Raw genomic sequence first — 22,580 nt, forward strand, 5'->3', positions numbered from 1 at the left:
AACTTAAAGAACGGAAAACTATTTTTACAACTGGCAAAAGTGCGCAACGGTTGGATTTCAGGACTATTAGTGCTTTCGTTTTTCTATTGGTAAATGCAACACGTAAATGCCTTATGATGATACAGGTGGATTTCTAATTCAATCAGAACTTTTTACCGGGAGAATTTCAGAGTGATGACGCAAGTCTCAATCAGCAGAGTGTACGTGGGGTGTACCCCCTTGACTCCCCACCCCTTGGGCCGTGCCTCACCTCCTAAGGACCTAGAACATGAACTGGACACACCAAAGCCAGTTGTCCACAACAGGCAGTGTCTCACTCTGAGGCTGGCTGCCGAAGTCAGAGTCCTGACGGAGGAGTACGTCGTCAGCCACGCAGGAGTGCTACGGTGGATCCGTGGAAAGCTGATGCTCACTGGAGCCCTCCTGCCTAAGGGCCCATATGGCGGTTGTCAGACCCTGGTACCGCGGCACCCTCTGAGGGGCCCCAGACAAGTCAACTTAAGCCTGCGGGGGACTTGCCCAGGAGCTCCAGCCAAACTGAAAAGAGCAGTAACTCAGAGACATCGGTCTGTAACCCATGAGAGGCACACGTGGGAACGAGAGAAAGAACACCACGTCCGAAGGCCAGATAGGAGAATCGGCCGAGTACGCATGTTAGGGATGGAAACAAGACCGGTGGAGGGGCGTACAGGAACCAAGTTGGGAGTAGAAAGCAATAAAAGACAGGCTAAGACAGCCAGAAGCAGGTGAGGCAACTGAGGAGCGGGCGTGTGCTTTCATAATAAAGACCCACTAAGAATTATTTACCAAAGCGTAAGCTGTGCTGTTCAACGCGGTAACCGTTAACCACCTGCAGCTACTTAATTTTACATCTAAATTCATTAGTCACATTTCAAGTGTTCAAAGAGCCAACATGTGGCTAGTGCCTACTGTACTGGACAGTGTTCAATTGGATAAGTAATAATAGGCGAGTCCCACGGGGCAATGCCGCATCCAAAACATTCCTTCTTAACTACTATTTACTTGGAGAGTTTAGCTTCGGGGAGTCGTCCAACAACTGCGAGTGAATCACCTCCCGCCTTCGAGAGAAATTTTGAAGATAAGTTCGTTGCTAACATCTCTTTTCATTTCCCATCCAGGCCACAGTCCAGAGGTATGGGGAGGCGGCTCATATTGGCCCCTGAAAGCTGTTCAGTTTTCAGGGATTTTGCAAGCCCGATGCTAAACAGAACCATTACTAAAAATTAAAGTATATACGTTTGCAATGAAATAAATTGCATTAAAACCAAAGGCAACAAATACTTAGCCTTATTACTCCCTAGCTATGTGTTTGCATTTCATTATCGCCTGTGCCGTTGGGGTTACTTACACGTCGAGTGCATCTCCAAGGAAGAATACGGCATTCTGGCGTGCAATGGCACATCTTTTCCTAAGCGCGCCAACAGCTTGGTATCGGCCCTGGTGGGAATACTGACACTCCAGAAATTGGCAACCACTAAATATAGGCCTTTTTTCCGAGAGTGCCAGTTGCTAAACATTTATCAACACACCACGACTGCTTTCTCACCATGTATTATCCATTCAGCATTTTATATGAAAATTATACGATTTGGCTCCTGGAATAAAAACCACCAAGCAGGGCCCCCCGGGTGGCTCAGTTGGTTAAGCCTCCAACTCCCGCTGTCAGCTCAGGTCACGCATGATCTCACGGTTTGCGAGTTCGCGTTCCTTGTCGGGCTCTGCGCTGGCAGCGAGGAGACTGCTCAAGATTCTCTCTCCTTCTCTCCCTCCGCCTCTCCCCTGCTTGCTCTCTCTCAAAATAAAAGTAAACTTAAAAAAAAAAAACAACCAACCACCAAGAAAAGAATACGATATCAATTTGGCTACGGTCTACCATCCAGTATTATTTTCAATCCACTCTATGCCACTGAGGTTCAAACATACCCGGATAAATATCCTCACTCTCACCAGCCTGTGCGTCCCCAGTAACCTCAGTGAACCTTCTGGCTGTGCGTCCTCAATAAATCTGATTAACTTAACCTTTCTGAGCTGAGCCAAGGCCTCTTTGGCAGGATGGAATAATAATAAGATCCTCACAGAGTTCTTTTGAGGATTATATGAGAAAATCTATGTAAAGTACCTGGCACACAGCAGCTGGTAAGCACTGGTCCTCTCCATTGGTGTAGGGTTTGAAAAATACTAATGCAGTTTTTAAGTCATGGTCTGTTTCCTTTTGTCTTTTCTTTCTTTCTTTCTTTTCTTTTCTTTTTTCTTTTTTTTTTTGTTTAGTTTCTTTATGGTCTGTTTCTACAAGACGTAACAATTTGGTTGAAATAAAAAAGGGAAAGTGTGTGTGTGTGTGTGAATATATATATATATATACATATACTGTATATGTATATATATATTCATATATATATGTATATGTATATATATATATGTATATGTATATATATAGTGTTTAACATCTTTATGTCTGAATTGCATGCTGACTTCGCTTGGATGATCCCAAAGGCAGAGCCTGAGATAACATCTTGTGGTGCAGGTATTTTATCTGGAAGGTGACACCAAGAAACATTATCAAGACCACTACTACACACAGGAGGGGTTCTGGAGGCCAAACCTTCTAGAAACATCCAAGAATGCCTTCCTCCAGAACTGTCCATTTGAAGGATGGGCGGGCAAGGCATATGTTCACCAGCTCTCATCTTCCAGGGCGGAAGATGCCTCCCTAAGTTTTTTGTTTGCTTACCTGTTTTTACAACAGCTTTATTGGGCTTTGTTGTTAAAATTTACACGTCAAGCAATTCACTCACTGAAAGCGTCCAGGGCAAAGGTTTTCAGTACATGCGCAGATTTGTGCGACCATCACCACGGTCAATTGTAAAACATATTCGTCTCTCCAAAAATAAACCCTGTACTCACTAGCATTATTCCTCATTTCCCCTCAACAGCTTTCCTCTCTCCCAGCCTTAGGCAACTACTAAGCTATTTCCGATCTCTACGAATTTGCCTATGTTGGATATTGCCTGGGATCATAGAATAAGTGCTCTTTTGTGTTTGGCTTCTCTCACTTAGTGTAGTGTCTTCCAGATCCATCCACATTATAACATGTGTGAGTAATCCATCTCTCTTTATTGCCAAGCAATATTCCATTGCGTGGAAAGAGCACAGTTTTGTTTCTCCATTCGTCAGTTGATGGCCATTTGGGTGGTTTGACTTTTCAGCTATTACAAATAATGCAAGCTGTTGTGTGGACGGAAGTTTTCATCTCTCTTGGTTATCTACCTGGGATTAGACGTGCCAGGTCAAATGGTAACCGTGTGCTTAACCTTTCCGAGAGCCTGCCAGACCATTTTCCACAGCAGCTGCATTATTTCACATTCGGGCCTGTAGTATATGAGGGTTCCGATTTCTCCACATCGTCATCAGCATCTGTTGTTATCTGACTTTTTGATTATAGCTGCCCTAGTGGGCGTGACATAGCACCTCATTGTGGTTTTCACTTGGCCCCTCGGGGTTTAATCCCCCTGAGCCTCCAGGGGAGGCTTCCTGGGGCCAAAAGCAGGGTGATCCCAGGCATGTTCCAGAGGTGGGATGCTGTGGACTTGGGGTGCTTTGCACAGAACTTGCCTCTGAGGCTGAGGCAGAAGTGAGAGGGGCCCAGGGGGCTGGCAGGAGGTAATATTATTATGTATCTGGGACGTTCAGAAAAGAAAGGGATCTTCCTGGCCTGGGAAGGCTCATGAGGGGAGCCAGGTCTGATGTGGGTCTGGCAAGATGGCGGAATTCGGATGGAAAGAGGAAGTCAGAGGACATGCTGAACGGAGAAAGAGTGTGGTCAAAGACTGCGAAGTGGGCTTGAGTTTGGCGAAGCACGGAGAGGAGGCGACCCAGCTTTGTCAAAGGGAGACGCAGGAAATAAGAGCCGGGTAGAGAGGCGCCAGAGGCCAAACTACCTTCATAACAGGCCAACTGTAACACAGAAACCAAAAGTTACCTCATTTATGCCAGAGGGCACTTCAACAGCGCCAGCCCAGTTCAACCACACTCTGCCCAGGCTTAGGGTCTCTTAAGCCACTGCCTAAGCTATCGTCATCCACGCATTCATTCATTCAGCACAGACCTACTGAGGGGCGGGCACCACTGGTAGCTGCGTGCATGAAGTTAAATAAATCTAAAGACTGCCCTTGTCTAATGCTGGGCCTGACAAGAAAACAGATTTTTTTTTTAATGGAATAATAACAACTAATATTTCCTGAGGACCCACGTTGGGGCAGGCGCGGTTCTATGTGTTTTCAGTGTTCTCTTTTAAACTTCCTGACAATCCTGTGAGAGAGGTACTATTAGATAAAATGTGCCCATTTTACAGACAAGGAAATTGAAGGCCAGAGTCGTTAAGTCACTTGCCCCAAGCTATACAGCTGGTGGTGGTGCCCATTTTGGGGCACCCACTCTAATTGCTAGGCTGTGCCGGTCCCTCTTTGAGGAAGAAGAAAGCACATGGGTGGAGGAAGAAGTGAGGTCTGGCTATGAAAATGACTCCAACAGGCTCCTAGCTCATTCCCACACTTGCTTCCTTGGGTTCGGGATGTAACTCTACCCTCTGCTGCTTGCCCACACACGTGCCCCCTGGATTTTTCCTACCCCAAACATCAGGAATTGGAAAGGACATTGGTGATTCACCAGCATCCAATCCCCTCGTGTGTGTCCCTTTTGCATACAACACCCAGATTTTCCCTTGAGGGAGCTCCTCTGGTGAACAGGGGGTTGACCTCGGGAGGACTGGGAAAATGGGAGCCTTTGAAGACTCACTCTTTTCTGAACACAGATGAGTAAGCACATTGCCCTGAAGGCAGCTGGCAATCACCTTGCAACCAGGACAGAAGCCAGCCTTGGGATAAACCTGATACTACTGGAGGCATAGCAGAAGGAGAGGAAGAAACCTGTCCTTGGTGATCTCACCGAACCACGGAGTCCAACCAGCCCAGCCCTGTCTTACATCTGGGCGTTCTCGTTAGGCAAATCAGTATGTTTCCTTACTGCTTAAACCAATTTGAATGGGGTCACGTGCAAACAAGAGGATTCCTTCATGATCGAAGTCCCCTGGAAACCCCAGAACGAAACAATCCATCTGAGAATCCAGTCCAGACTCCGGCAGTCTCTGGCCCTTTGAGGACAACCCCAGACCAGAGTGGGTCATCCAACCCAATCTGCTTAAGAGCCACTTTCCCAAAGGCCCTGAAGGCTCTGGAGAGAGCCCAGGGCCTATAATGTGCCAAAGCTGCCGGCAGGGCTTACTGGCTCCAGACACAGTCTGATGGGTTTCTTTATTCTGTCGTTACGTTTTCCATTCTCTTATTTGCAATTAGAAACATTTCCTTTTAATTTAGATAATGTCCCTCTTTTTCTTTCCGCCCGCCTGAAAACAGATCCGTGCTGTAACCCCGCTTTATAAACCACCCTGATTTTTGTGTTCCTTTGTCCAAGCATTTGGTGTGTTTGCAGCCAAGAAGCCTTAGGCTCTGGATCATTACGTCCCTCTGTTTTCCCTTTTCAAGTACTCAGTTAAAACCCATGATGAAACCAGACAGGCAGGGCTCTCGGGCATTCTTCTGAAGGCCCAGCCTTTCCCTTCTGCGCCCGAGTCAGCCTGCACTTGCACCCGGTGGCTCCTCAAAGGGAAGAACGCCCTTCTGCGTGTCCTCGCCGCAGTTCCAGCCACACTCACAAAACAGCAAATCGTTTGGATCAGACAATTTTTCTGTGGGGATTTTTCTGAAAGCTCAACAGCAACCAACCAGAAAATCTTGCAAAATAACTTGCAAAACACAGGGAGAAACGAGCTGCCCCGGTCCTTAAAAAATCCCACGGAGGTGTGCAGAGGCGCTGCGGGAGACGGCGAGGACGGGAGGCATTTTCATCTGAGTCACTAAGAAGGGGTGGCTGATGGCGACGAGCGAGCGCTTTGATCTGCTGATCCCTTTATCGGCTTTCTTCCATCCATTGTTCTACTTACGGGGATAGGCGTTCCTCTGAATCACTAATACCTTCCGCGGGTCTTGGCTTACACCTGTAAGACGGAACGCACCCTGGGCGGGGGGGGGGGGGGGGGGGGGGGGGGGTGGATAGAGAATGACTCGTCTGTGCACACAGGAAACAGCAGGGCGGTGGGAGTGCACGAGGCTCCAGGCTTCTCTGCTGCGGGTCGCCGACCGAGGGTCACAGCGAATTCTCTAGAAAGAAAGCAAAATCATTTTGATCCCAGCCCTCGATAACGGCCGCCGAGCCACACGATGGAACTATGTTCCTCCCGATCCCCCTACTTTTGGCACACAGACGCAGGGGTGTCAGCCCCAACACGCACGCACGTGCGCTTGAAAAGCAGCCCCACGTGACCGGTCCGAGCGAGGCCACGCCCCCAGCCTGTTGCCATGGCTGCTGCGCGCGGCCTAGAGACAGCCAGGGAAACGCACCGCACGCTGGTTCAGTCCCAGATAGCGCCCGGGATAATGAGCAGAGGCCGAAGAATGCTGAAAGCCAAAAGGCCCTCTCTTTTGTGAGGCTGCCCCCAGCTGAAGGCAGACAAAAAAGGCAAGGGTAAAATAAAACAGACTTTGTCTTATTAACCTGGCACACACGCCTGGCGATCGGTGGCTTAGCTGGCAAATTGCAAGGACCTCGATGGGAGATTCAAAACTCAACAAGTGGCTGTCGCTATGGAAACGGCTCAAATGAACCCCAAGAATGAAGGACCTCGGCCCCCGGGGAAGATGTCGGAGGAGGATGGATGTTGCCCGGAATCTGCCGTCATGTAAAGCCGAGCTGGGGAGGAGGTTAAACTCATTGACAGTGTGCCTTTGCGTCCTGAAGTCAAGGCGAGAAGCTTGCCCTCCCGGGTCACAGGATTTAGAAATAACGATGCTCCTCTCCCCTCCGCTGGGGGACGGTGGCTGCGTGAATCTCGCCTGCTCCAGGGCACAGAGGCGCCGGGCCTGGGGCCCACTGGGCCTCTGAAGAAAGTGAGCCTTGCAAGGCCCACGGCGCCAGGGCCTGGAAACCAGGGTGGACCCGGGAAGCAAGTCGTCTGGGATAGGAAGCAAATGCGGGCTTCAACCAAAGCAAAGCTGTGGGCAGTTAAGTACAGGGCCGGATGTTCTCTCTCTCAGGAAGTGATCAGACCCACGGTCACGTTTGGTTAAAGGAATTTCCCCAGAAAAGCCCCATTTGTGAGATAAGGCCGGGCCTGTGTCTGAGCTGGGGGCTGGGGGCTGAGGGCTGGACTTAATGACATCTGTCGTTCCTTCCAGCCTGTGATTCTGTGATAATTGCTGGCAAGTGTAGTGATTTCCAGTACGCCATGATTATAAGACACTCTTTAAATGCACAGTAGACATTCTAAATAGCACGTTTGGAGACAATTACCCAGACAGAAGATTACACAAACGCAGAAACTAACAGGGAGCTGGGTCCTCTTCCAGGGGAAGAGGCAGAAAGGCCATCTGAAAACAGTTCCCACATCCCTCGGTGGGGGGGGGGGGGGGGGGGGGGTGGGCGGTTAAGGACACACAAATGTATTATCCTCTTTGGGTTTTTGCTGGATGCAGATTCACTTCTGTATCTGGTGATCTCGTTATAAGGATAAAGCAAGCGTGATCTTAACGGCAACAACAATTGAACGCTTCCTATGCTCCAGGCTTTAAGTACTAAATATTTTTACATGTATTAGCCCATTTAATCCTCATACTCTCTGCTTGAGGCATTCTTGTTTTCCAGATACCGCAGTTGAAGAAACTGTTCCCAGTCTTGCACTGAGAAGCTTGGACTGCGCTTGGGGTTTGAGACACATCCCCTTTACCTGGGCCTCAGCTGAGGTGGCCCATACGGACACAGCCTAGGAGAGCTGGAAAAGCCCAGGGGACACAAGGGTCATCTCTCTGGAATCTGGGACAGGGATGGGCCACCCTCCGGGGCCTTTCAGGCAGCATCTGGCCACCATGCCAGGGACTGGATCCCAATCCCAGGAGTGGTCTGGGCCACGGCACCCCGCACAGGAGCGAGCTGACCCCATTCTGCAGGTATTGGCCTCAACTCTCTTTCCAGTTCACTCAAAGCATTAGCCAGCTGAGTTGCCATGAGACTTGAAGTCTGACCCAAACTGTGCTCCCCGATGCCTCCCTCCCCCCCCCCACCTTCCTCAAACAGTCCTGAACGTTTAGGGAAAGCACGGTGGTTAACATCCCCAAACTCGACGGAAGAGAAAATCCTGAGATTGGCTTTCAACCTTTGGAGTTTGAAGTGCTTTCAAATACCCAGCCGTGAGCCCTTTAGCTGGAGCCCGGAGGAGAGGAGGTGTGTGAGTCCTCTGCACACAGAGACACAGCCGCTCCAGCACGGTTGCCATCGGCCAGGGAGAGAGAAAAAGGCCGGAAGCAGAGAGGTCTGGTCAGCCGCCACCCTCTCCCACTCATCCAGCCACCAGCCTAGGCTTTTCAGGATCACTGAAACTGGATCCCTTAGATTTGCCGCCACGTCTCATCTCCCTCCACAGTGACCTGAAGAAGCGGTCTCCCTACGTGTGCAACACTTTCTAGACTCTGAGAATTTTCAGTCACAACCTTCACATGGCAGTCGGGTCTGCAGGTAGCTTGCAGAGAACTAGGGGCATTAGCTGCTGCCCTGCAGCCCTACCTCCCACAGACCTGCCCTCAGTGGGGCAGGACACGGGGATGGGCATCTCTCCAACCTGTGTCCTGGCCACAGATGGCTAAACAGACAGAAGACAGGACAGATCCAGTGGAAGCAACGTCTCTAGCTCGAAGGCAACCCACATCAGGAGCACAGAGGGAGGAACTTACACCGTTCGCAGGAAATGGAGCAAAAGGCTACACGTTGCTTTTGAAACCGGAGGGATTTGCAATCCATTCGGAAGATTAGCACAGCACAGTAATTAAGACCGTGAATGTTGGAGTCAGACAGACCTGGATTTGTCTCTCACCCAAATTTGAATGTTGGAGTCAGACAGACCTGGATTTGTCTCTCACCCAAATTTGCAAAAAGGACTGGCTTCATGACCTTGGACATGCAAAATCTGAGACCAACTGATCTCATCTGGAAGACAGGATCAATAACATAGACACAAGATAAAGAAAGGAACAAAGAAATAAACAATGAAACACATAGAGGAGTGTCAGGGTGCTCTCAGCTGCTCTCAGATTCTCAAAGCACAGAGAATCCTAATTCAGTGGCTTAAGCAATAAGCAGATTTATTTTTTAATCTCACATGACCAAAAAAAAAAAAAAAAAATCCAAAACGAGGGCAGCCTCTAAGCCTGGTCCATCAGGGCTCTCGTTCAATTTCTCCGCACGCTGGCTGCATCTTCATGCCGGTAACACCACGGCTGCTGCAATTCCAGACATTTGATCTAGATAATGGCAACATCCGGGGAAGAGAGTGGGGGTGGGGCTGTTTCTTCTGAGATACCTCCTTTGATTCGGGAAAAGAAAGTTTTCCCGGAAGCCTCCAGGAGCCCTCTCCTCCTGTCTCATTGTCCAGACGTGGAGCCCGTTCAGAGCTGCTGTCGGCCTGCACCCCACCTTTATGCAAACTGGAGAAGGGCAAGTCTTCCTCAAACACCATGTGGCTTTGGGGGCTCACAGCTGTTTGCTCTTGGCTGTGACTAGCACACACCTGCTCTCCTAAATGTGTTCTCAGTGGAGGGTACTGGTACGGATTTATGCTCTAGAACCGCATCGTTCAATATAGCAGCCATTAAACTACACAGGGCTTTCTAAGTCTCCTTTGAAACGAATGAAAATTAAGTACGGTTTACAGTTCAGTTCCCCAGTCACACTAGCCACGTTTCATGTGTTCAGTAGCTACGTGGGGCTAGTGGCTACCGTATAGGAAGGTGTGGAACGTGTTCATCATCACAGATCTGTGGGAAAGAGCTGCAGGTGACATGTGTCACCTCTTCTCTCCAGCTGGCCTTCCATGAGGACATTCCCAACAGCATCTTAGCCGTCTGGTGCCCAGCGGTCTCTGAGTCCCCGGACTGGGGCCGGGTGCTCTACGACACAGAGCCCTGGAGCCCCGGAGCCCAGGGGCATAGACGGGCCAGCCTCAAGCCCACAAGCCCTCCTCCGGCCAGATGAGGGTGCACCTGAACATCTCTCACGGCCACCTCCAGAGAGAGAGGCCTGGGTTCGCGGAGGTGGGATCTGCCAGATAAAACCTTGCAAGTGCTTTGGGTTTCTTGGGAAATCTTCTCAATGAGCACAACAGTTGTAACTGCTTTTATCTCCTTCACCCCCTAAAGACTGGGTGTTTGATATTCCAAAGCAGGCCAATTTGTCAAACAAAATAATGAATGTTCGTGGTTAAAAATAATCCAGCAACACCAGAACATTTTGACTTCAAAGGCTCTATTCTCTTTCATTATCAAATGTTACAAATATTACAAAATTACACATTAATGTACAAATATTACACATTAGAATGGAGCCCACAGCTCATTAATGCTGAATATAATTGCATCGGGCCGGCCATCCTGGCGTTTCCACTGGGCCAGATCTGTTGTTTAGCAAGATCTGCTGTAGGGAATATATTTGCATATATAGTGAGAGCAAACGCCGAATAGAGTGAAAAGTTTACCTCCAACGTGGTGACCTACCCTCCCAGGCTTGGTCTCCAGAAACAGCTCTCTGCTGCTTTCTGTTAATCTCTTGGTCACTTGACTCGCACACAGCAAATGCTAAAAGGGAGTGAGGCCCAGCTAGGAAAATGAGTCAAGGCACAAAATTTACGTAAGCGAAATTTGACTTGTCCTTTGTTTCCTTTCAGACTCTCTGTTGTTAATGTGCGTGAACTCTGTGTAAAGTTACACTGCGAATGTGACAAATGTCTGAAACGGGCTAAAATAACTGTCTAGCCATTATCTCAAACTTACCACAACTGGAGTTGTATCCCCAAAGCAAAAACTCTAGAATTCCCCTGAATAGTGGCATCATCTGGTGGACATAAGTGATACTGCAACTCCCCTTCAAGTTTTTGTCATCTTTCTGTGAAAAATATTAACGTTTTAATTGCGCTGAATCACTCAGGAGTTATTGTAAGCGATTGAAATTCCCTCCATGAAGCATCTTCGATTAAGAGGCACATCTCCAAATTAGCATAGCACTGACAGACCGTCATACAAGCTTATGGTCTGAGAGAGCCTGAGCTTATTTTCCATACTTTTTTAGTGGTTTGGTGTTTAGATTTTATCTCATTCCAGAAGGTCATGAACTCCTTGAGGACATGTCTTTCAACTGTTATATACCCTATGCTTTCTGCTGTCTCAGTAGGTTCTCAATAAAAACTTGCTAAGGACTGAATAGTTTACAGAAGACAGCATCTATAGTTAAGGAGAACGGAACTGTGCAATGAATAGTGTGTACAGAATTTGGAGGCGAAATTCCAGAGTTCTTGTTCCAGATCTTCCATCGGATAACTATGTGCACTGGGACCCCGAAAGTTGGTTTCTCTATCTGTGAATTGGGCACATTAACAGCTCCATCACGACATTGTTTTGAAGAAGAAACGAAGTCACGAGAATAGAAGAGCAATGTAAACAGGTCATTGTTGGTTGCTATTGGTGTCCTTTCTGTCCACCCTCCTTGGACAGTTCAGTATGCATTTCTGCTCTAAGTTGTTGTTATTATATCCATTATGGCCATCTTACCATAAAACTGAGAGATCGATTCTCCCTTAAACCCAGGATCACGCCAGCCTTCTCTCCTCGGGAGTGCAAAGTGGCCAAATCTCCTTTTACTCCCCTCCAACCAAAATAAACAAGCAAATGCTCGGGTACCAGAGACAGAAGGTTTGACTCAGCAGCTGCTGGCTGAAAACAACCTGAGTCATTTATTGACTGGAGGTTTCAAATGATGGGATGTGACAGCCAGCCAACGGGGGTGGAGAGCCAAAGTGGGCTCTTGGACAAGGTCAATAGAAGGGTGGTTTGTGGGGAGGCGGGACTTCCCCCTTACTCTTCCAGTGTGTGCTCTGAACAGACCACAGAGAGGACACAAAATGCAGCTCTGAGTGCCACATTTAAAACTTCACTAAGATGGGGGCACCTGAGTGGCTCAGTTGGTTGAGTGTCCAACTCTTGATTTCAACTCAGGTCATGATCCCAGGGTTGTGGGATCAAGCCCCACGTCAGTCTCCACACTGAGCATGGAGCCTGTTTAAGATTCTCTCTCTCTCTCTCTCTCTCTCTCTCTCTCTCTCTCTCTCTCTCTCCCTCTGCCCCTCTTCCCCTACTCACACTCTTTCTAAAAAAAAAAAAAAAAAAAAGCAGCCAAGATGAAGAATTCAAAGAAGCAGGTTTCTCTCTTCAAGGGCTGGACCTGGGAAAAAGGCAATTGACTCTCTCTGAAGGGGAATTAAGACCAAGCAGAGCTTCAGGGAAATAGATTTCATTTCTGTGTAATAGTTCTGGAGAGAGTGGGGGGGAGAGAATTCCCAGCCTGCAGGCCCCCTTGCACTGAGCTGGGCAAAGGGTTAGGCATCGTGGGACTGGGAGTGCCAGTCTTGGGTTGTGATCCATTCCGAGATTCAGGGATTCTGTGTCCCAGCTCTGCTGACTGAGAAGACAGTTCCTCCCCTGCCCTACCTGTACCAAGTGTTGCTTTGTGGTTCCATGGTGACAGTTCTGTAGGGAAACACAAGAAAGTCCACCAGGCAGAGAGCAGAGCCTCCATCAGAGTGCAAATTCTAGTCAGACCCAGCAGCTAGGGTGCTTCTGAGAACTGTTCTGCCCAGCCAAGGGGAGGGGGACTCCCCCCTTCAGGGGCCTGAAGGCTCCCTGGGGTGCTTGGCCTATCCACACAGGATTACAGTGTGGATAATTCACTCCTTCCCCTGCCACATCATACCCCTTCCCCTCTGCCAGAATGTACTTACCCTCCCCAATAGATACTGTCAGTTCCGCCCACATTCTCTCTGCCCACGTTCTCTCTGCCCACCCTGGCTGCGGAAGGCAGCCCCAGAACAACTCCAGGGACACCCACTGGTGTTCGGGGCCTTTGTAATCCTCTCCCCTTGAAAAAGTTGCTCCTAACCAACAGAATATGGTAACGGTGAGGAAATGTCATTTCCATGATTAGGTTACAGAACATTCTAACTTCCATTTTGTTAGAAGACCTTCTTGCTGGCTTTAAAAGTAAGCTGCCAGTTTGGAGAGGCTCGCATCAAAAAAGGCTGAGCAGAAACCAGCCAACAGGCAGCAAAGAGCCAAGGCTCTCAGTCCAACAGCCTTCGTGGACATGAATCCTGCCCACAATCATGCCAGTAGTTTAGAAGTGCTTTCTTCCCCAGCTGAGCCTTCAGATGAGACCCATACCGTGGTCAACAATTTTACTGCAGCCTCACGAGAGACCGTGAAGCAGAGGGTCTTCAGACTAAGCTGTGTCCTGATTCCTGGCTCATAGAAACAATGAGATCATAAATGTGTGTTGTTTTAAACCATTTTAAGCTTCTTAATGAATATCCTGGCATCCTGCATCTCTCCACCTGAGGACATTCTCTGGCCTCAGAAGCATGCTGACCTCAGCAGGTAACAACGAAGGAGCAGCCCCCAACCGTTGGAGTTGGTTTCATTTCCACAGCTTCCTGACCTTAAGTGAAATGACTCCAAATACACCATCTTGGTGCATTCCTAGCAACTTGGGCCCCAGTTGCTCAGAGAGGTAGCTCACTCAGTAACATACATTACCTTTTCTCCCTTCTCTTTCTCACTCCCCCCACTCTTTCATTGTGTCTCCTGAGATTCCCTCTGACAAAACTACTTGCACCCCGAGGCTTGTCTGCTTTAAGTCAGAACCTAAACTGACATAGACCTATTGGCTTGCCAACATCCTGGGTTTATAGAAAACCTACACTCTTTTCTCTAAGTGTCAGAGCTCTGCCATTAGGAAGTCTACTCACATGCTTGGCGAAAAAAAAAAAAAAAAGATTCATCCCACCACAAACACCCCAGATCCCCCTCCAGCACCCCCTCCCGCCCCCCTAGAGGGCCCGAGCAGTTTTCCAAGTCCTGGCCACAAGACCCACATCACTTCCAAAAAATCTTCCTCAGGGAAGCCTCTTCTCCCCCAAAACTAAGCTGCAAGGAATATGGTGATGTGTCCTCAAACCCTATTCTCTCACACAAATCTTAGTTCAAAACCGTTCTGTCTACACTAAGCAAAATAAGCCCCCCCACTTTTCTCGTTTTGCTTCTAGTTCTGCTCATTCACTGATTAATTTGATGAGGCGTGTGTTCCACAGGCATCAGGGAGGACCTCAACTCTAGGCACCCAGAGACATTTTATATCTCACAAGCTGCCTGCAGGCATCTCAAAGTCTGCGGGAGGGAGGCGGGGGAGTGAAAACCATTGTCATCAACTGGCAAGGCTTACAAGCCATTGTAATGTCAGGCCCTGTCAGTTTCCCCCTGTCGCTTATTTCTGCCACAGTGAGTCTGCGTTGAGGAGTCAGCCTCAGATACTTATTCAGGTGCTGACAAGACCTTCTGGGCTTTCCTCAGTGCAAGATTCTCAGCTACTCTCATTCTCTCCTTCCTTGGCCTTGCCCCTGTGATCATCTTCTCCCGCGGGCAAGTGGGAACGCATTCTGGTTGTCAACAAACGTCTCATTCTCAACAGCCTCTCTCAAAGGTGGCCTTGTTGGATTGGTGCCTTTCTTCTGGGAAACTGAGACCCATCGTCTCCATTGTGGGTTTAGCTCTAAAGGATGCCTCTGCACATTTCCGTGGACTCTGCAGGGCCTGCTTATTGTTCTGATTCCTCCAGGAAAGATCCCAACTGCAAATAATATGGCCTTATGTCTCTAAATATGGTGTGTATGTTACCAAAACCTCAATAGACAGAGCCCTGCTGCAGGCTGGCAATCAGTGAGGTGAGGCAAATCGGAACTGCTGTCCTCTGCCAGCATTTCTTCAAACCCCAAACCTCTCCTTCAGGGAGGGCCCCCCAGCAGGCCTCCCCCACTGTACCTCCCAAAACACAGTGCTTTGGTTTCATTCTGGAACCTTCTTCTTGGCCAAAACTCACTGTTGATCTATTTGATATTAGGTGGCCAAGGTCCTTCTGTGGCCATTTCAGCCCCATTTGAGGCTGTGTGGCTTGAATTCAGCAATTCAGGGTCCAGCAGCTCCGTGATTCCCAGGCAGGGCTGGGTAAGTGCATCCCAACTTTTCAGTTTCATCAGCAGGCATGTATGGGTCTCTACATGCTCATGGGATAACTGAGGAAGAAACTCTCTGGTATCCAGTCTTCAACCTGGGCCCCACCTGTGCACAACTTCTCACAGTGATGAGAGCATCATGCCTGGTTCCTGCCCAGCCATGTCTCTCTCTTTTTTTTTTTTTAATCTTTTTAATTTATATTTGAGAGAGAGAGAGAGAGCTTGAGCAGGGAAGGGGCGGAGAGATGGAGACAGAATCCAAAGCTGGCTCCAGGCTCCAAGCTATGAGCTGTCAGCACAGAGGCCGACACAGGACTTGAACTCACAGGCTGCGAGATCATGACCTGAGCTGAGGTCAGGCACCCAACCGACTGAGTGACCCAGGTGCCCCACTGCCCAGCCATTTCCATGGTTTCCACAGGGGAAACCGTGGGCATGTCACCTGACCCCTCTGGGCTGATTCACTTTCTTCATTGGCCAAACAGGACTGCTTTGAGGGTTAAATGAAAAAGTGTAAGCTTTGCACAGAGAGAGCTTAGCTAAATAGAAATCTCTCCCTAGTTGTTCTAGGCCGGTCCACAGAAGCCGCAAATCCCACGCGGCTATTTGACATTTTAATTTAAGTGAATGAACACTCAGCTCTTCAGTTGGACCAGCCACATTTCAAGGACTTGGTAACCTGGGGCTAGTGGCTCCAGTATCAGACATTTCCATCACTGCAGAAAGTTCTATTGAAGAATTTTAAAGATTCCAAAGTCCAGACAGGACCTGCCTTGATCTTTACAGACCTCATGATGCGGTGCCTTCGTGATGAAACTCCCCAGGAGAAAAGGGCAAGCTGACTTCAGCCACCCCGGGGCGGATTCCACTATTGGTTGGAAGGGTGGAAAAATATTTAAACTGAACCTGCTTCTTACAACGTTAACTACCAGCTGACGAACCAGTTTTCAGAGAGCAACTACGGAGCGCAAAACCCCATCGGAGGTGCAAAAAAGAGGGAAGCAGTTATGGGCAGGCCGGGCACAGGTGAGTTTTCAGGAGACCACCTCAATCACACAGTAACTTGTAAGGGAGGAATTACTGCCCCTGTTTCGAGGAGGAAGTAAGAACACGGTGAGTCAAGGGTAGATGCAGAATTTAAACCCTGGTCTTTCAGAGTAAAAGGCCTATGATTTTTCTATGCCCCTGTGTAGCCAACATCTGTCCCAGCACAGTGGGGCTGGTGGTGTGGATGAAAAGGTAAGACACACACACAGAGAACAATCAAGGAACATGAGGGTATTATTGATAGAGGTTCAATAAAACAAGATGCTACCTTGGCCATTAGGGCAAGTGAAAAGAGTTAGGCCCCCCTCACGAAAGCAACCTTGAACTGGGTCTTTCAAAAATGACCTCCATGACATGTGCGGGCATGACCTGAAAGCTGGTCCAGGCAGCCTGTGTTACCATGGAAAGGCTCGGAACCCAACGTTCAGAGGAACGGTTCGCGGGGACTAAAAGAAAAGGAGAGAGGCAGTGGACGACAACCAGTGATAATAAAAGAAGGTGATGGTTACTGAGCACTGAGTAATGCCAGGCACTAACTACATGTTTTATCCCACTAATCCGCATGGTGTTATTGATCCTGTCATTATTCCCGTTTGACCGCTGAGGAAAATGAAGCTTAGCAAGGTTAGGTCCGTGGCCAAAGTCACACAGCAAGTGAGCAACAAATAAACCTTCACACCTGTTGATTTAAAGGTAGCCCCAGAGGAATGAGGCCTCCACACTCCCTCTAAAGGGATGGGTTTTGATGTCAGACTCCCCGGGTTTATTCCCAGCCTCTGCACCCTTAAAAGGGGCAATGTGCTTGTGCAAGACCCTCTCCGGGACTGCCTCCTCCTTCACGACATGGGAGTAATTCTAGGACCTACTTCTCTGGGTGGTGCTCTGCATGAAATGACAAAAGGCACATCATCGAGGGCTTAGCCCGGTGTCCGGTGTCCCGCAAGTAGTAAGTACTCAGTACGTTTTAGCTGTTGTTATGGTAACAGCATCTGGGCGATGATGGATTCCCTGAGGGGAAGAGCCGGCACCAGGGAAAATTCTGGTTGATTGTCCAGAACACTCGGTCTCCGAGTATGTGGGACCCATACGAGCTCGGTGGGTCCCAACGAGCTCTCTGAAAAGAACTAGTCTGAGGTAGCTTTGGGTTTGGGCTGCTCTCTCAGTGAGAGGCCCTAAGGGCCGGAAGGACTTTGAGTTTCTTCTGTGCAGTCTCCCACTGAGGGACTCGGGCTGGTACCCTCTTCTAGCAGAGATGCTCCGCGTTCAGCTGTGTAATGCGTTAGGCATCTGTATGAGAATGCACTTGAGTAAAAGATTTTGCTCAGAAGAAGGCATAGAAGGAAGCCAGGAGGGAAAGAGAAAGGAAGTTTGAGAGCCACTGAGAGGACGATACCGCTCCCCCTTTTTACAGAGTTGAGGATCTGAGGCCCAGGGCAGTTAGGTGGTCTACCTGAGTTGCTCAGCCTTGGAAGTCTTAGCTGGCCGTGATCAGTCATTCAGTCAGTCAGACCTCTTCACAGTACAGGGGCCTTTCCACCACACGCGGCTGCTGCAGATCGGGCCTCCTCCAGGGGGCGCTATGCCCATTGTATTTTATTTGACTAGCCCCTCCCTGGGGTCAGGCAACTTTGGGACCTGACAATTGGAAAACTCAAAGCCCCAGTTGCCTGCAGAAGGATCACAAGGTCCTCTGTGTGTTCTGTGCCTGTGTGTCCCTATCAGAGGGGGGCAAGTGTACCATGCGAAGGCCAGACAGTTAATATTCCGCCCCTCCGGGCCGTTCAAGCCTCACACCTTCTCGCCTCTGCCGTGGTAGCAAAAAAAATGGGCCACAGACAAAAAGTATTTATTGGCTGTGTCCCGATAAAACTTTATTTATGGACATTGAATTTTGAATTTCATTTCATGTTCACATGTGACCAAATGTCCTTGTTTAATTTTTTTCAACAATTTAAAAATGTAAAAACCATTCTTAGCTTGCAGGCTCTCCGACAGGCCGAATTTGGCCTGGGGGCTGCAATTCGCTGACCTCTGGTCCATACGATTTGTTCATATTCTTGTCTCACTCGAGCTTTGTCAGAGTTGATGGAGAGATGGGAGGGCAAGTATAAAATCCACTCTTGGATGTAATTTAATAAATCAATAAATACATACATAAATACATAAATAAAATAAGGTGTTATGGGAAAAGGACAGACATAGAATAAAAGAGAGGTCTTGGAAATTAAAAAGATGAACGTTAAAATTTTAAAAAACAAAACAGAAAGTAACCCACTCTCTACAAATACACAGACCAAAATTCAGAGAGGTTAAATTTATACTGTGATGACCAACCTCTAAAACACCCCTGCCTCTCTGGAGAAGTCACAACGTCCCCTAAAGCCTTGGGAAGGAGCCAGATTTGAAATAAGCTTCTGCTTAAGGCTGCCTAGTACAGATTTTGCAAGTTATGGTCCCCAGGGTTTGTTCCAGACCAAGCAGAAATCCCTGCTATGCCCCTTCAGCAAGTTGGAACCAGCCGGAGCTCCAGAACACATGGGCAGGAGACACACAGCTGTCCCTTCCAGGTGTGCAGTTCTTGTCTCTACCTGTAAAACAGATCACCCACACATTCCCATAAACACCAAACCGACAATATCAGAGTTCAGTGTTCGGTTTACAGCACTGCCCGAGGCACTAGGAGAACAAAATAGACCTAAGCCCCTACAGAAGTTGGATTTGGGGTGCAATGAGCCAGCACGATGACTGGGAAAGAAGATTCTAGGATTTCCAGACTGGAGAGGTGACCGAGACAGATAGGACTGGGGGCGGGGGAGGTGGGAGTACGGGTATTGGTCCAGGTGAAAAAGACATTTGGCAAGAAGGTATGGATGGTGAACTGGGGTCTCCCAGAGGCAAGAAAAAGCCCAAAACTTGAAGAGGAAAGAAATGATATGAGGAAAGCAGGCAAATGCATTTAATCAGGGAATATTGTACAGACTGGTAGAGAAAGAGGCAGAATGTCTAATTCTGGAAACCATTTCAGAAATGACCTGAAGGGAGCCTGAGCCACAGAGGTGGCCAACGTCACACCAGAAGGCCAAGTACAGGGGTGCCTGGGTGGCTCAGCTGGTTAAGTCTCTGACTCTTGATTCTGCCTGGGGTCTCGATCTGAGGGTCGTGAGATGGAGCCCCGCCCCATGAGGCTCTGCTCTGATAGCAGGGAGCCTGCTTGGGATTCTCTCTCTTCTCTCTCTGTCCTTCCTCTCCCTCTCTCTCAAAATAAATAAACATTAAGAAGAAGAAGAAGAAGAAGAAGAAGAAGAAGAAGAAGAAGAAGAAGAAGAAGAAGAAATAGAAGAAATAGAAGAAATAGAAGAAGAAGGCCAGGTACAAATGCTCTTCCAAAGGAAAGATGGGGAGGCCCGAGACTCACCAGACCTGGAGGACAGACCAGAGTCAACAGCGACTCCAACAGCTCCAGCCTGGGTAAGTGGACAGACCCGAGTAGAAACAGACTATTTCCTCCTCTTACAAATAATCAGTTTGTCCACACTGACGGTAATAAGTATAAATGTAGTACGTCTCCAAAACAAATAAATAAATAAGAAAGTCTCCCTGCTTCCACCAAAGTCTACTTTCTACCGATTCGGAAGTTCACAAGGGTATGTGTGACTTTTGAGGGGAAGCTCGAAAATGAGGGGCTAGCAAGACAATTCATTAGGTAAAGAGATCAGTAAGTGTCCACAGCTGTTGGAAAAGGAAGTGCGGTGACAAGACGGACCAGAATGTGTAGATTCAAGAGCCCCTCTGCCCAGGTGACAGCTGGGAATGGAGTTCTCCCCGGGGAGAATAGTGAGTACAAGATCAGAGATCCAGGTCTTGGGGAATTCCTTCATTACAATTATTTCTTAGATCCTACTTTGAATGAGACCCTGTGGGGAGCACCGCCTGGCCTAAGGAAAGGTGTGAACAAAATAGGTTTGGTCAAGAGGCTGCAGGGAAGTGTAAATCCTGGGGCCTCACGGAATGAAGTCAAGGAAAGAGCCAGTAGTAAAGCAGATGTCAAGCCTTTGCCACCAGATCTAGAAGTAAGACAAACAAAAAGCTAGGGGATCTGGCAAAAAGAGGCACCGGTGAGAGCAATTTCAGCGGGAGCCTGGGGAACAAAGCCAAATATTGAATTGATAGGAATTGCTAGTGAACAAGTGGAGGCTGGGGGAAAAAAAAAACAAAACCATTTGATGACAGGTCGTTAACCCTTTGTCCAAAACCTTCGAAGTCTGATGGATTTCAGAACTCAGACTGTTTTGGATTTTAGAAAGGTGATACAGTGCCCATACTTTATTAGATTCGATATAACACACCCAACGGAGTTCGGAAGAAGACCCCATGATCACACATATTAATATTTCTGCCGTGAATCATACAAATATTCACACCAAGCGACACAGATGTAGATCACAAGGTTTCCGCTTCGTCCTAAAATCTTTTGGGTGTTCAAAGCTCTTTGGTTTTCAGAGCAGTTCAAGCTTATTTTTGTACCTGGACTTTGTACCTGTATCATGGGCTTATTTTTGTACCTGGGCTAAAATCATATGCTGCCACAAATAGTGAAGGTGCCCACGGGGTCTCGTACATGCATTCTTTCTTTAAGCTGGACTGTAAGTGGCTTGACGACAGGATTCAAGTCTGATTACCCTTGGAAGCTCAGCGTAGGGCTGGTACCCAGCGCGGGGTACGCGCCCAGCGATGTTAGCTGCACTTCTAATAATTCCTCTGTACAGGCCTGCTCACTGTCCCAACTTGGCTCTTTCTGTAGCCCGACCACCAGCCCCCCATCCTCGGCCCAAACTCCAGACTTACTCCTCTATTGATATGCAACTGGCACATTCCATTTCTCTTCTTAAATCCAAACTCAATAGCCATCTGTTTGTTCTGGTATTCTAGCACTAATTGCCATTCCTGATTTTGTTTGATATGTTTGACCTGGTATTTTAGAACTAACTCTTAATTGTGTTTTTATTTAATATGGATAGCACATATAAAGCAAGAGCATAAGGAGTGCTATATAAATGCAAATTTTATTGTATTTCACTCCAGACCTCAGAGACTTGCCAAACTTCGTTCTGCTCGGAAGAAGTTTTCCCCTCAAGGGCTTAGGGAGGCTTTCTCTCTCTCTCTCTCTCTCTCTCTCTCTCTCTCTCTCTCTCTCTCTCTCTCTCTCTTTCCTTCCTCAGGCCTGGGTAAATAAAAAGACTGAACACCCATCATATACAAGCCAACATCTCACCACCTGGTTCTCCAACATTAAGGGTTTAAGATTCTACTGTGTTTTGCGTAAAGTTAACAAATCTTACACCAGGTTATGACATTTTTTAGCCCGCTTTCGTGAACTGATTGAGCATTTTGCATTAAGACGCGCCATCCTAAAAGGGGCGCTACCACCTTATTTAAAGTTTAAGTTGGCCGTGTGAAAAGGACTATTTGAATTTTCTACTTCTTGGAGAATAGATTCAGCGTCACAAAAATGTGCCATTAACCAGTTGATAATTGGTGCAACCTGTATGGTTCCATGGAAATTTTTCAGCATAAGCCATTCCACTTCCAGGAAGTGTCTACAGTTATTACTTTAATGAGATTTCAGATCTTGTAAGAATTGAATAAGGCATCAATTGGCATAGCAAAGAGTAACTCTCGAGACTTGTGAATCATCCCATTCAGGGGCCACTGAGTCATCATGTTTGCTCTCTATGCTCAAGCCAGCCATGCTGGCTGGCCCCCATGCCACATAAGAGTTTAGTGCTTCCACTGTCCAAGGTCTTAATTTTTAACTTCTTGCCCTGACCCCTTCCTCGGGCCACATTCCATGCAGCTTTCATGCCCTCTGGCTTTTTATGTCATTGCTTATTCTCCATCTTTGGTTCCCCCCTCTCTTTTGACTTGGCCCTCAGATTATCTTCCTAGCTTTGACCTTGGCTCTCTCTCAGCCTATCTGTGCCTGGGTAAATGAATGGATTTTGTTCTCAGTTCTCTCTTAGTCACTGATTCCAACCCGTTGTGTTCTTGAAACAGTCCAATAGGTTACACATGCCTACAATGTGAACAGCATATTTCGTTTTCATCACTGGGAACAGAAAATACTTGCCATTTCAGGAATCTTTATATCTCCGATGGTTTGTTTAATAACATTCTTTGTAGCCCAGAACTGGTCTTGGAAAATTACTAACATTCTCCATTTGTGGGGCATGGCCAGGCCAATGAATTGCTCCCAGCATTATCATGAAGTCTCCATTGATGTTATATTTGAGGAGAATTGCCA

This window comes from Lynx canadensis, chromosome B4, assembly GCF_007474595.2.
Source record: "Lynx canadensis isolate LIC74 chromosome B4, mLynCan4.pri.v2, whole genome shotgun sequence".
In the NCBI taxonomy this organism is placed as follows: Eukaryota; Metazoa; Chordata; class Mammalia; order Carnivora; family Felidae; genus Lynx; species Lynx canadensis.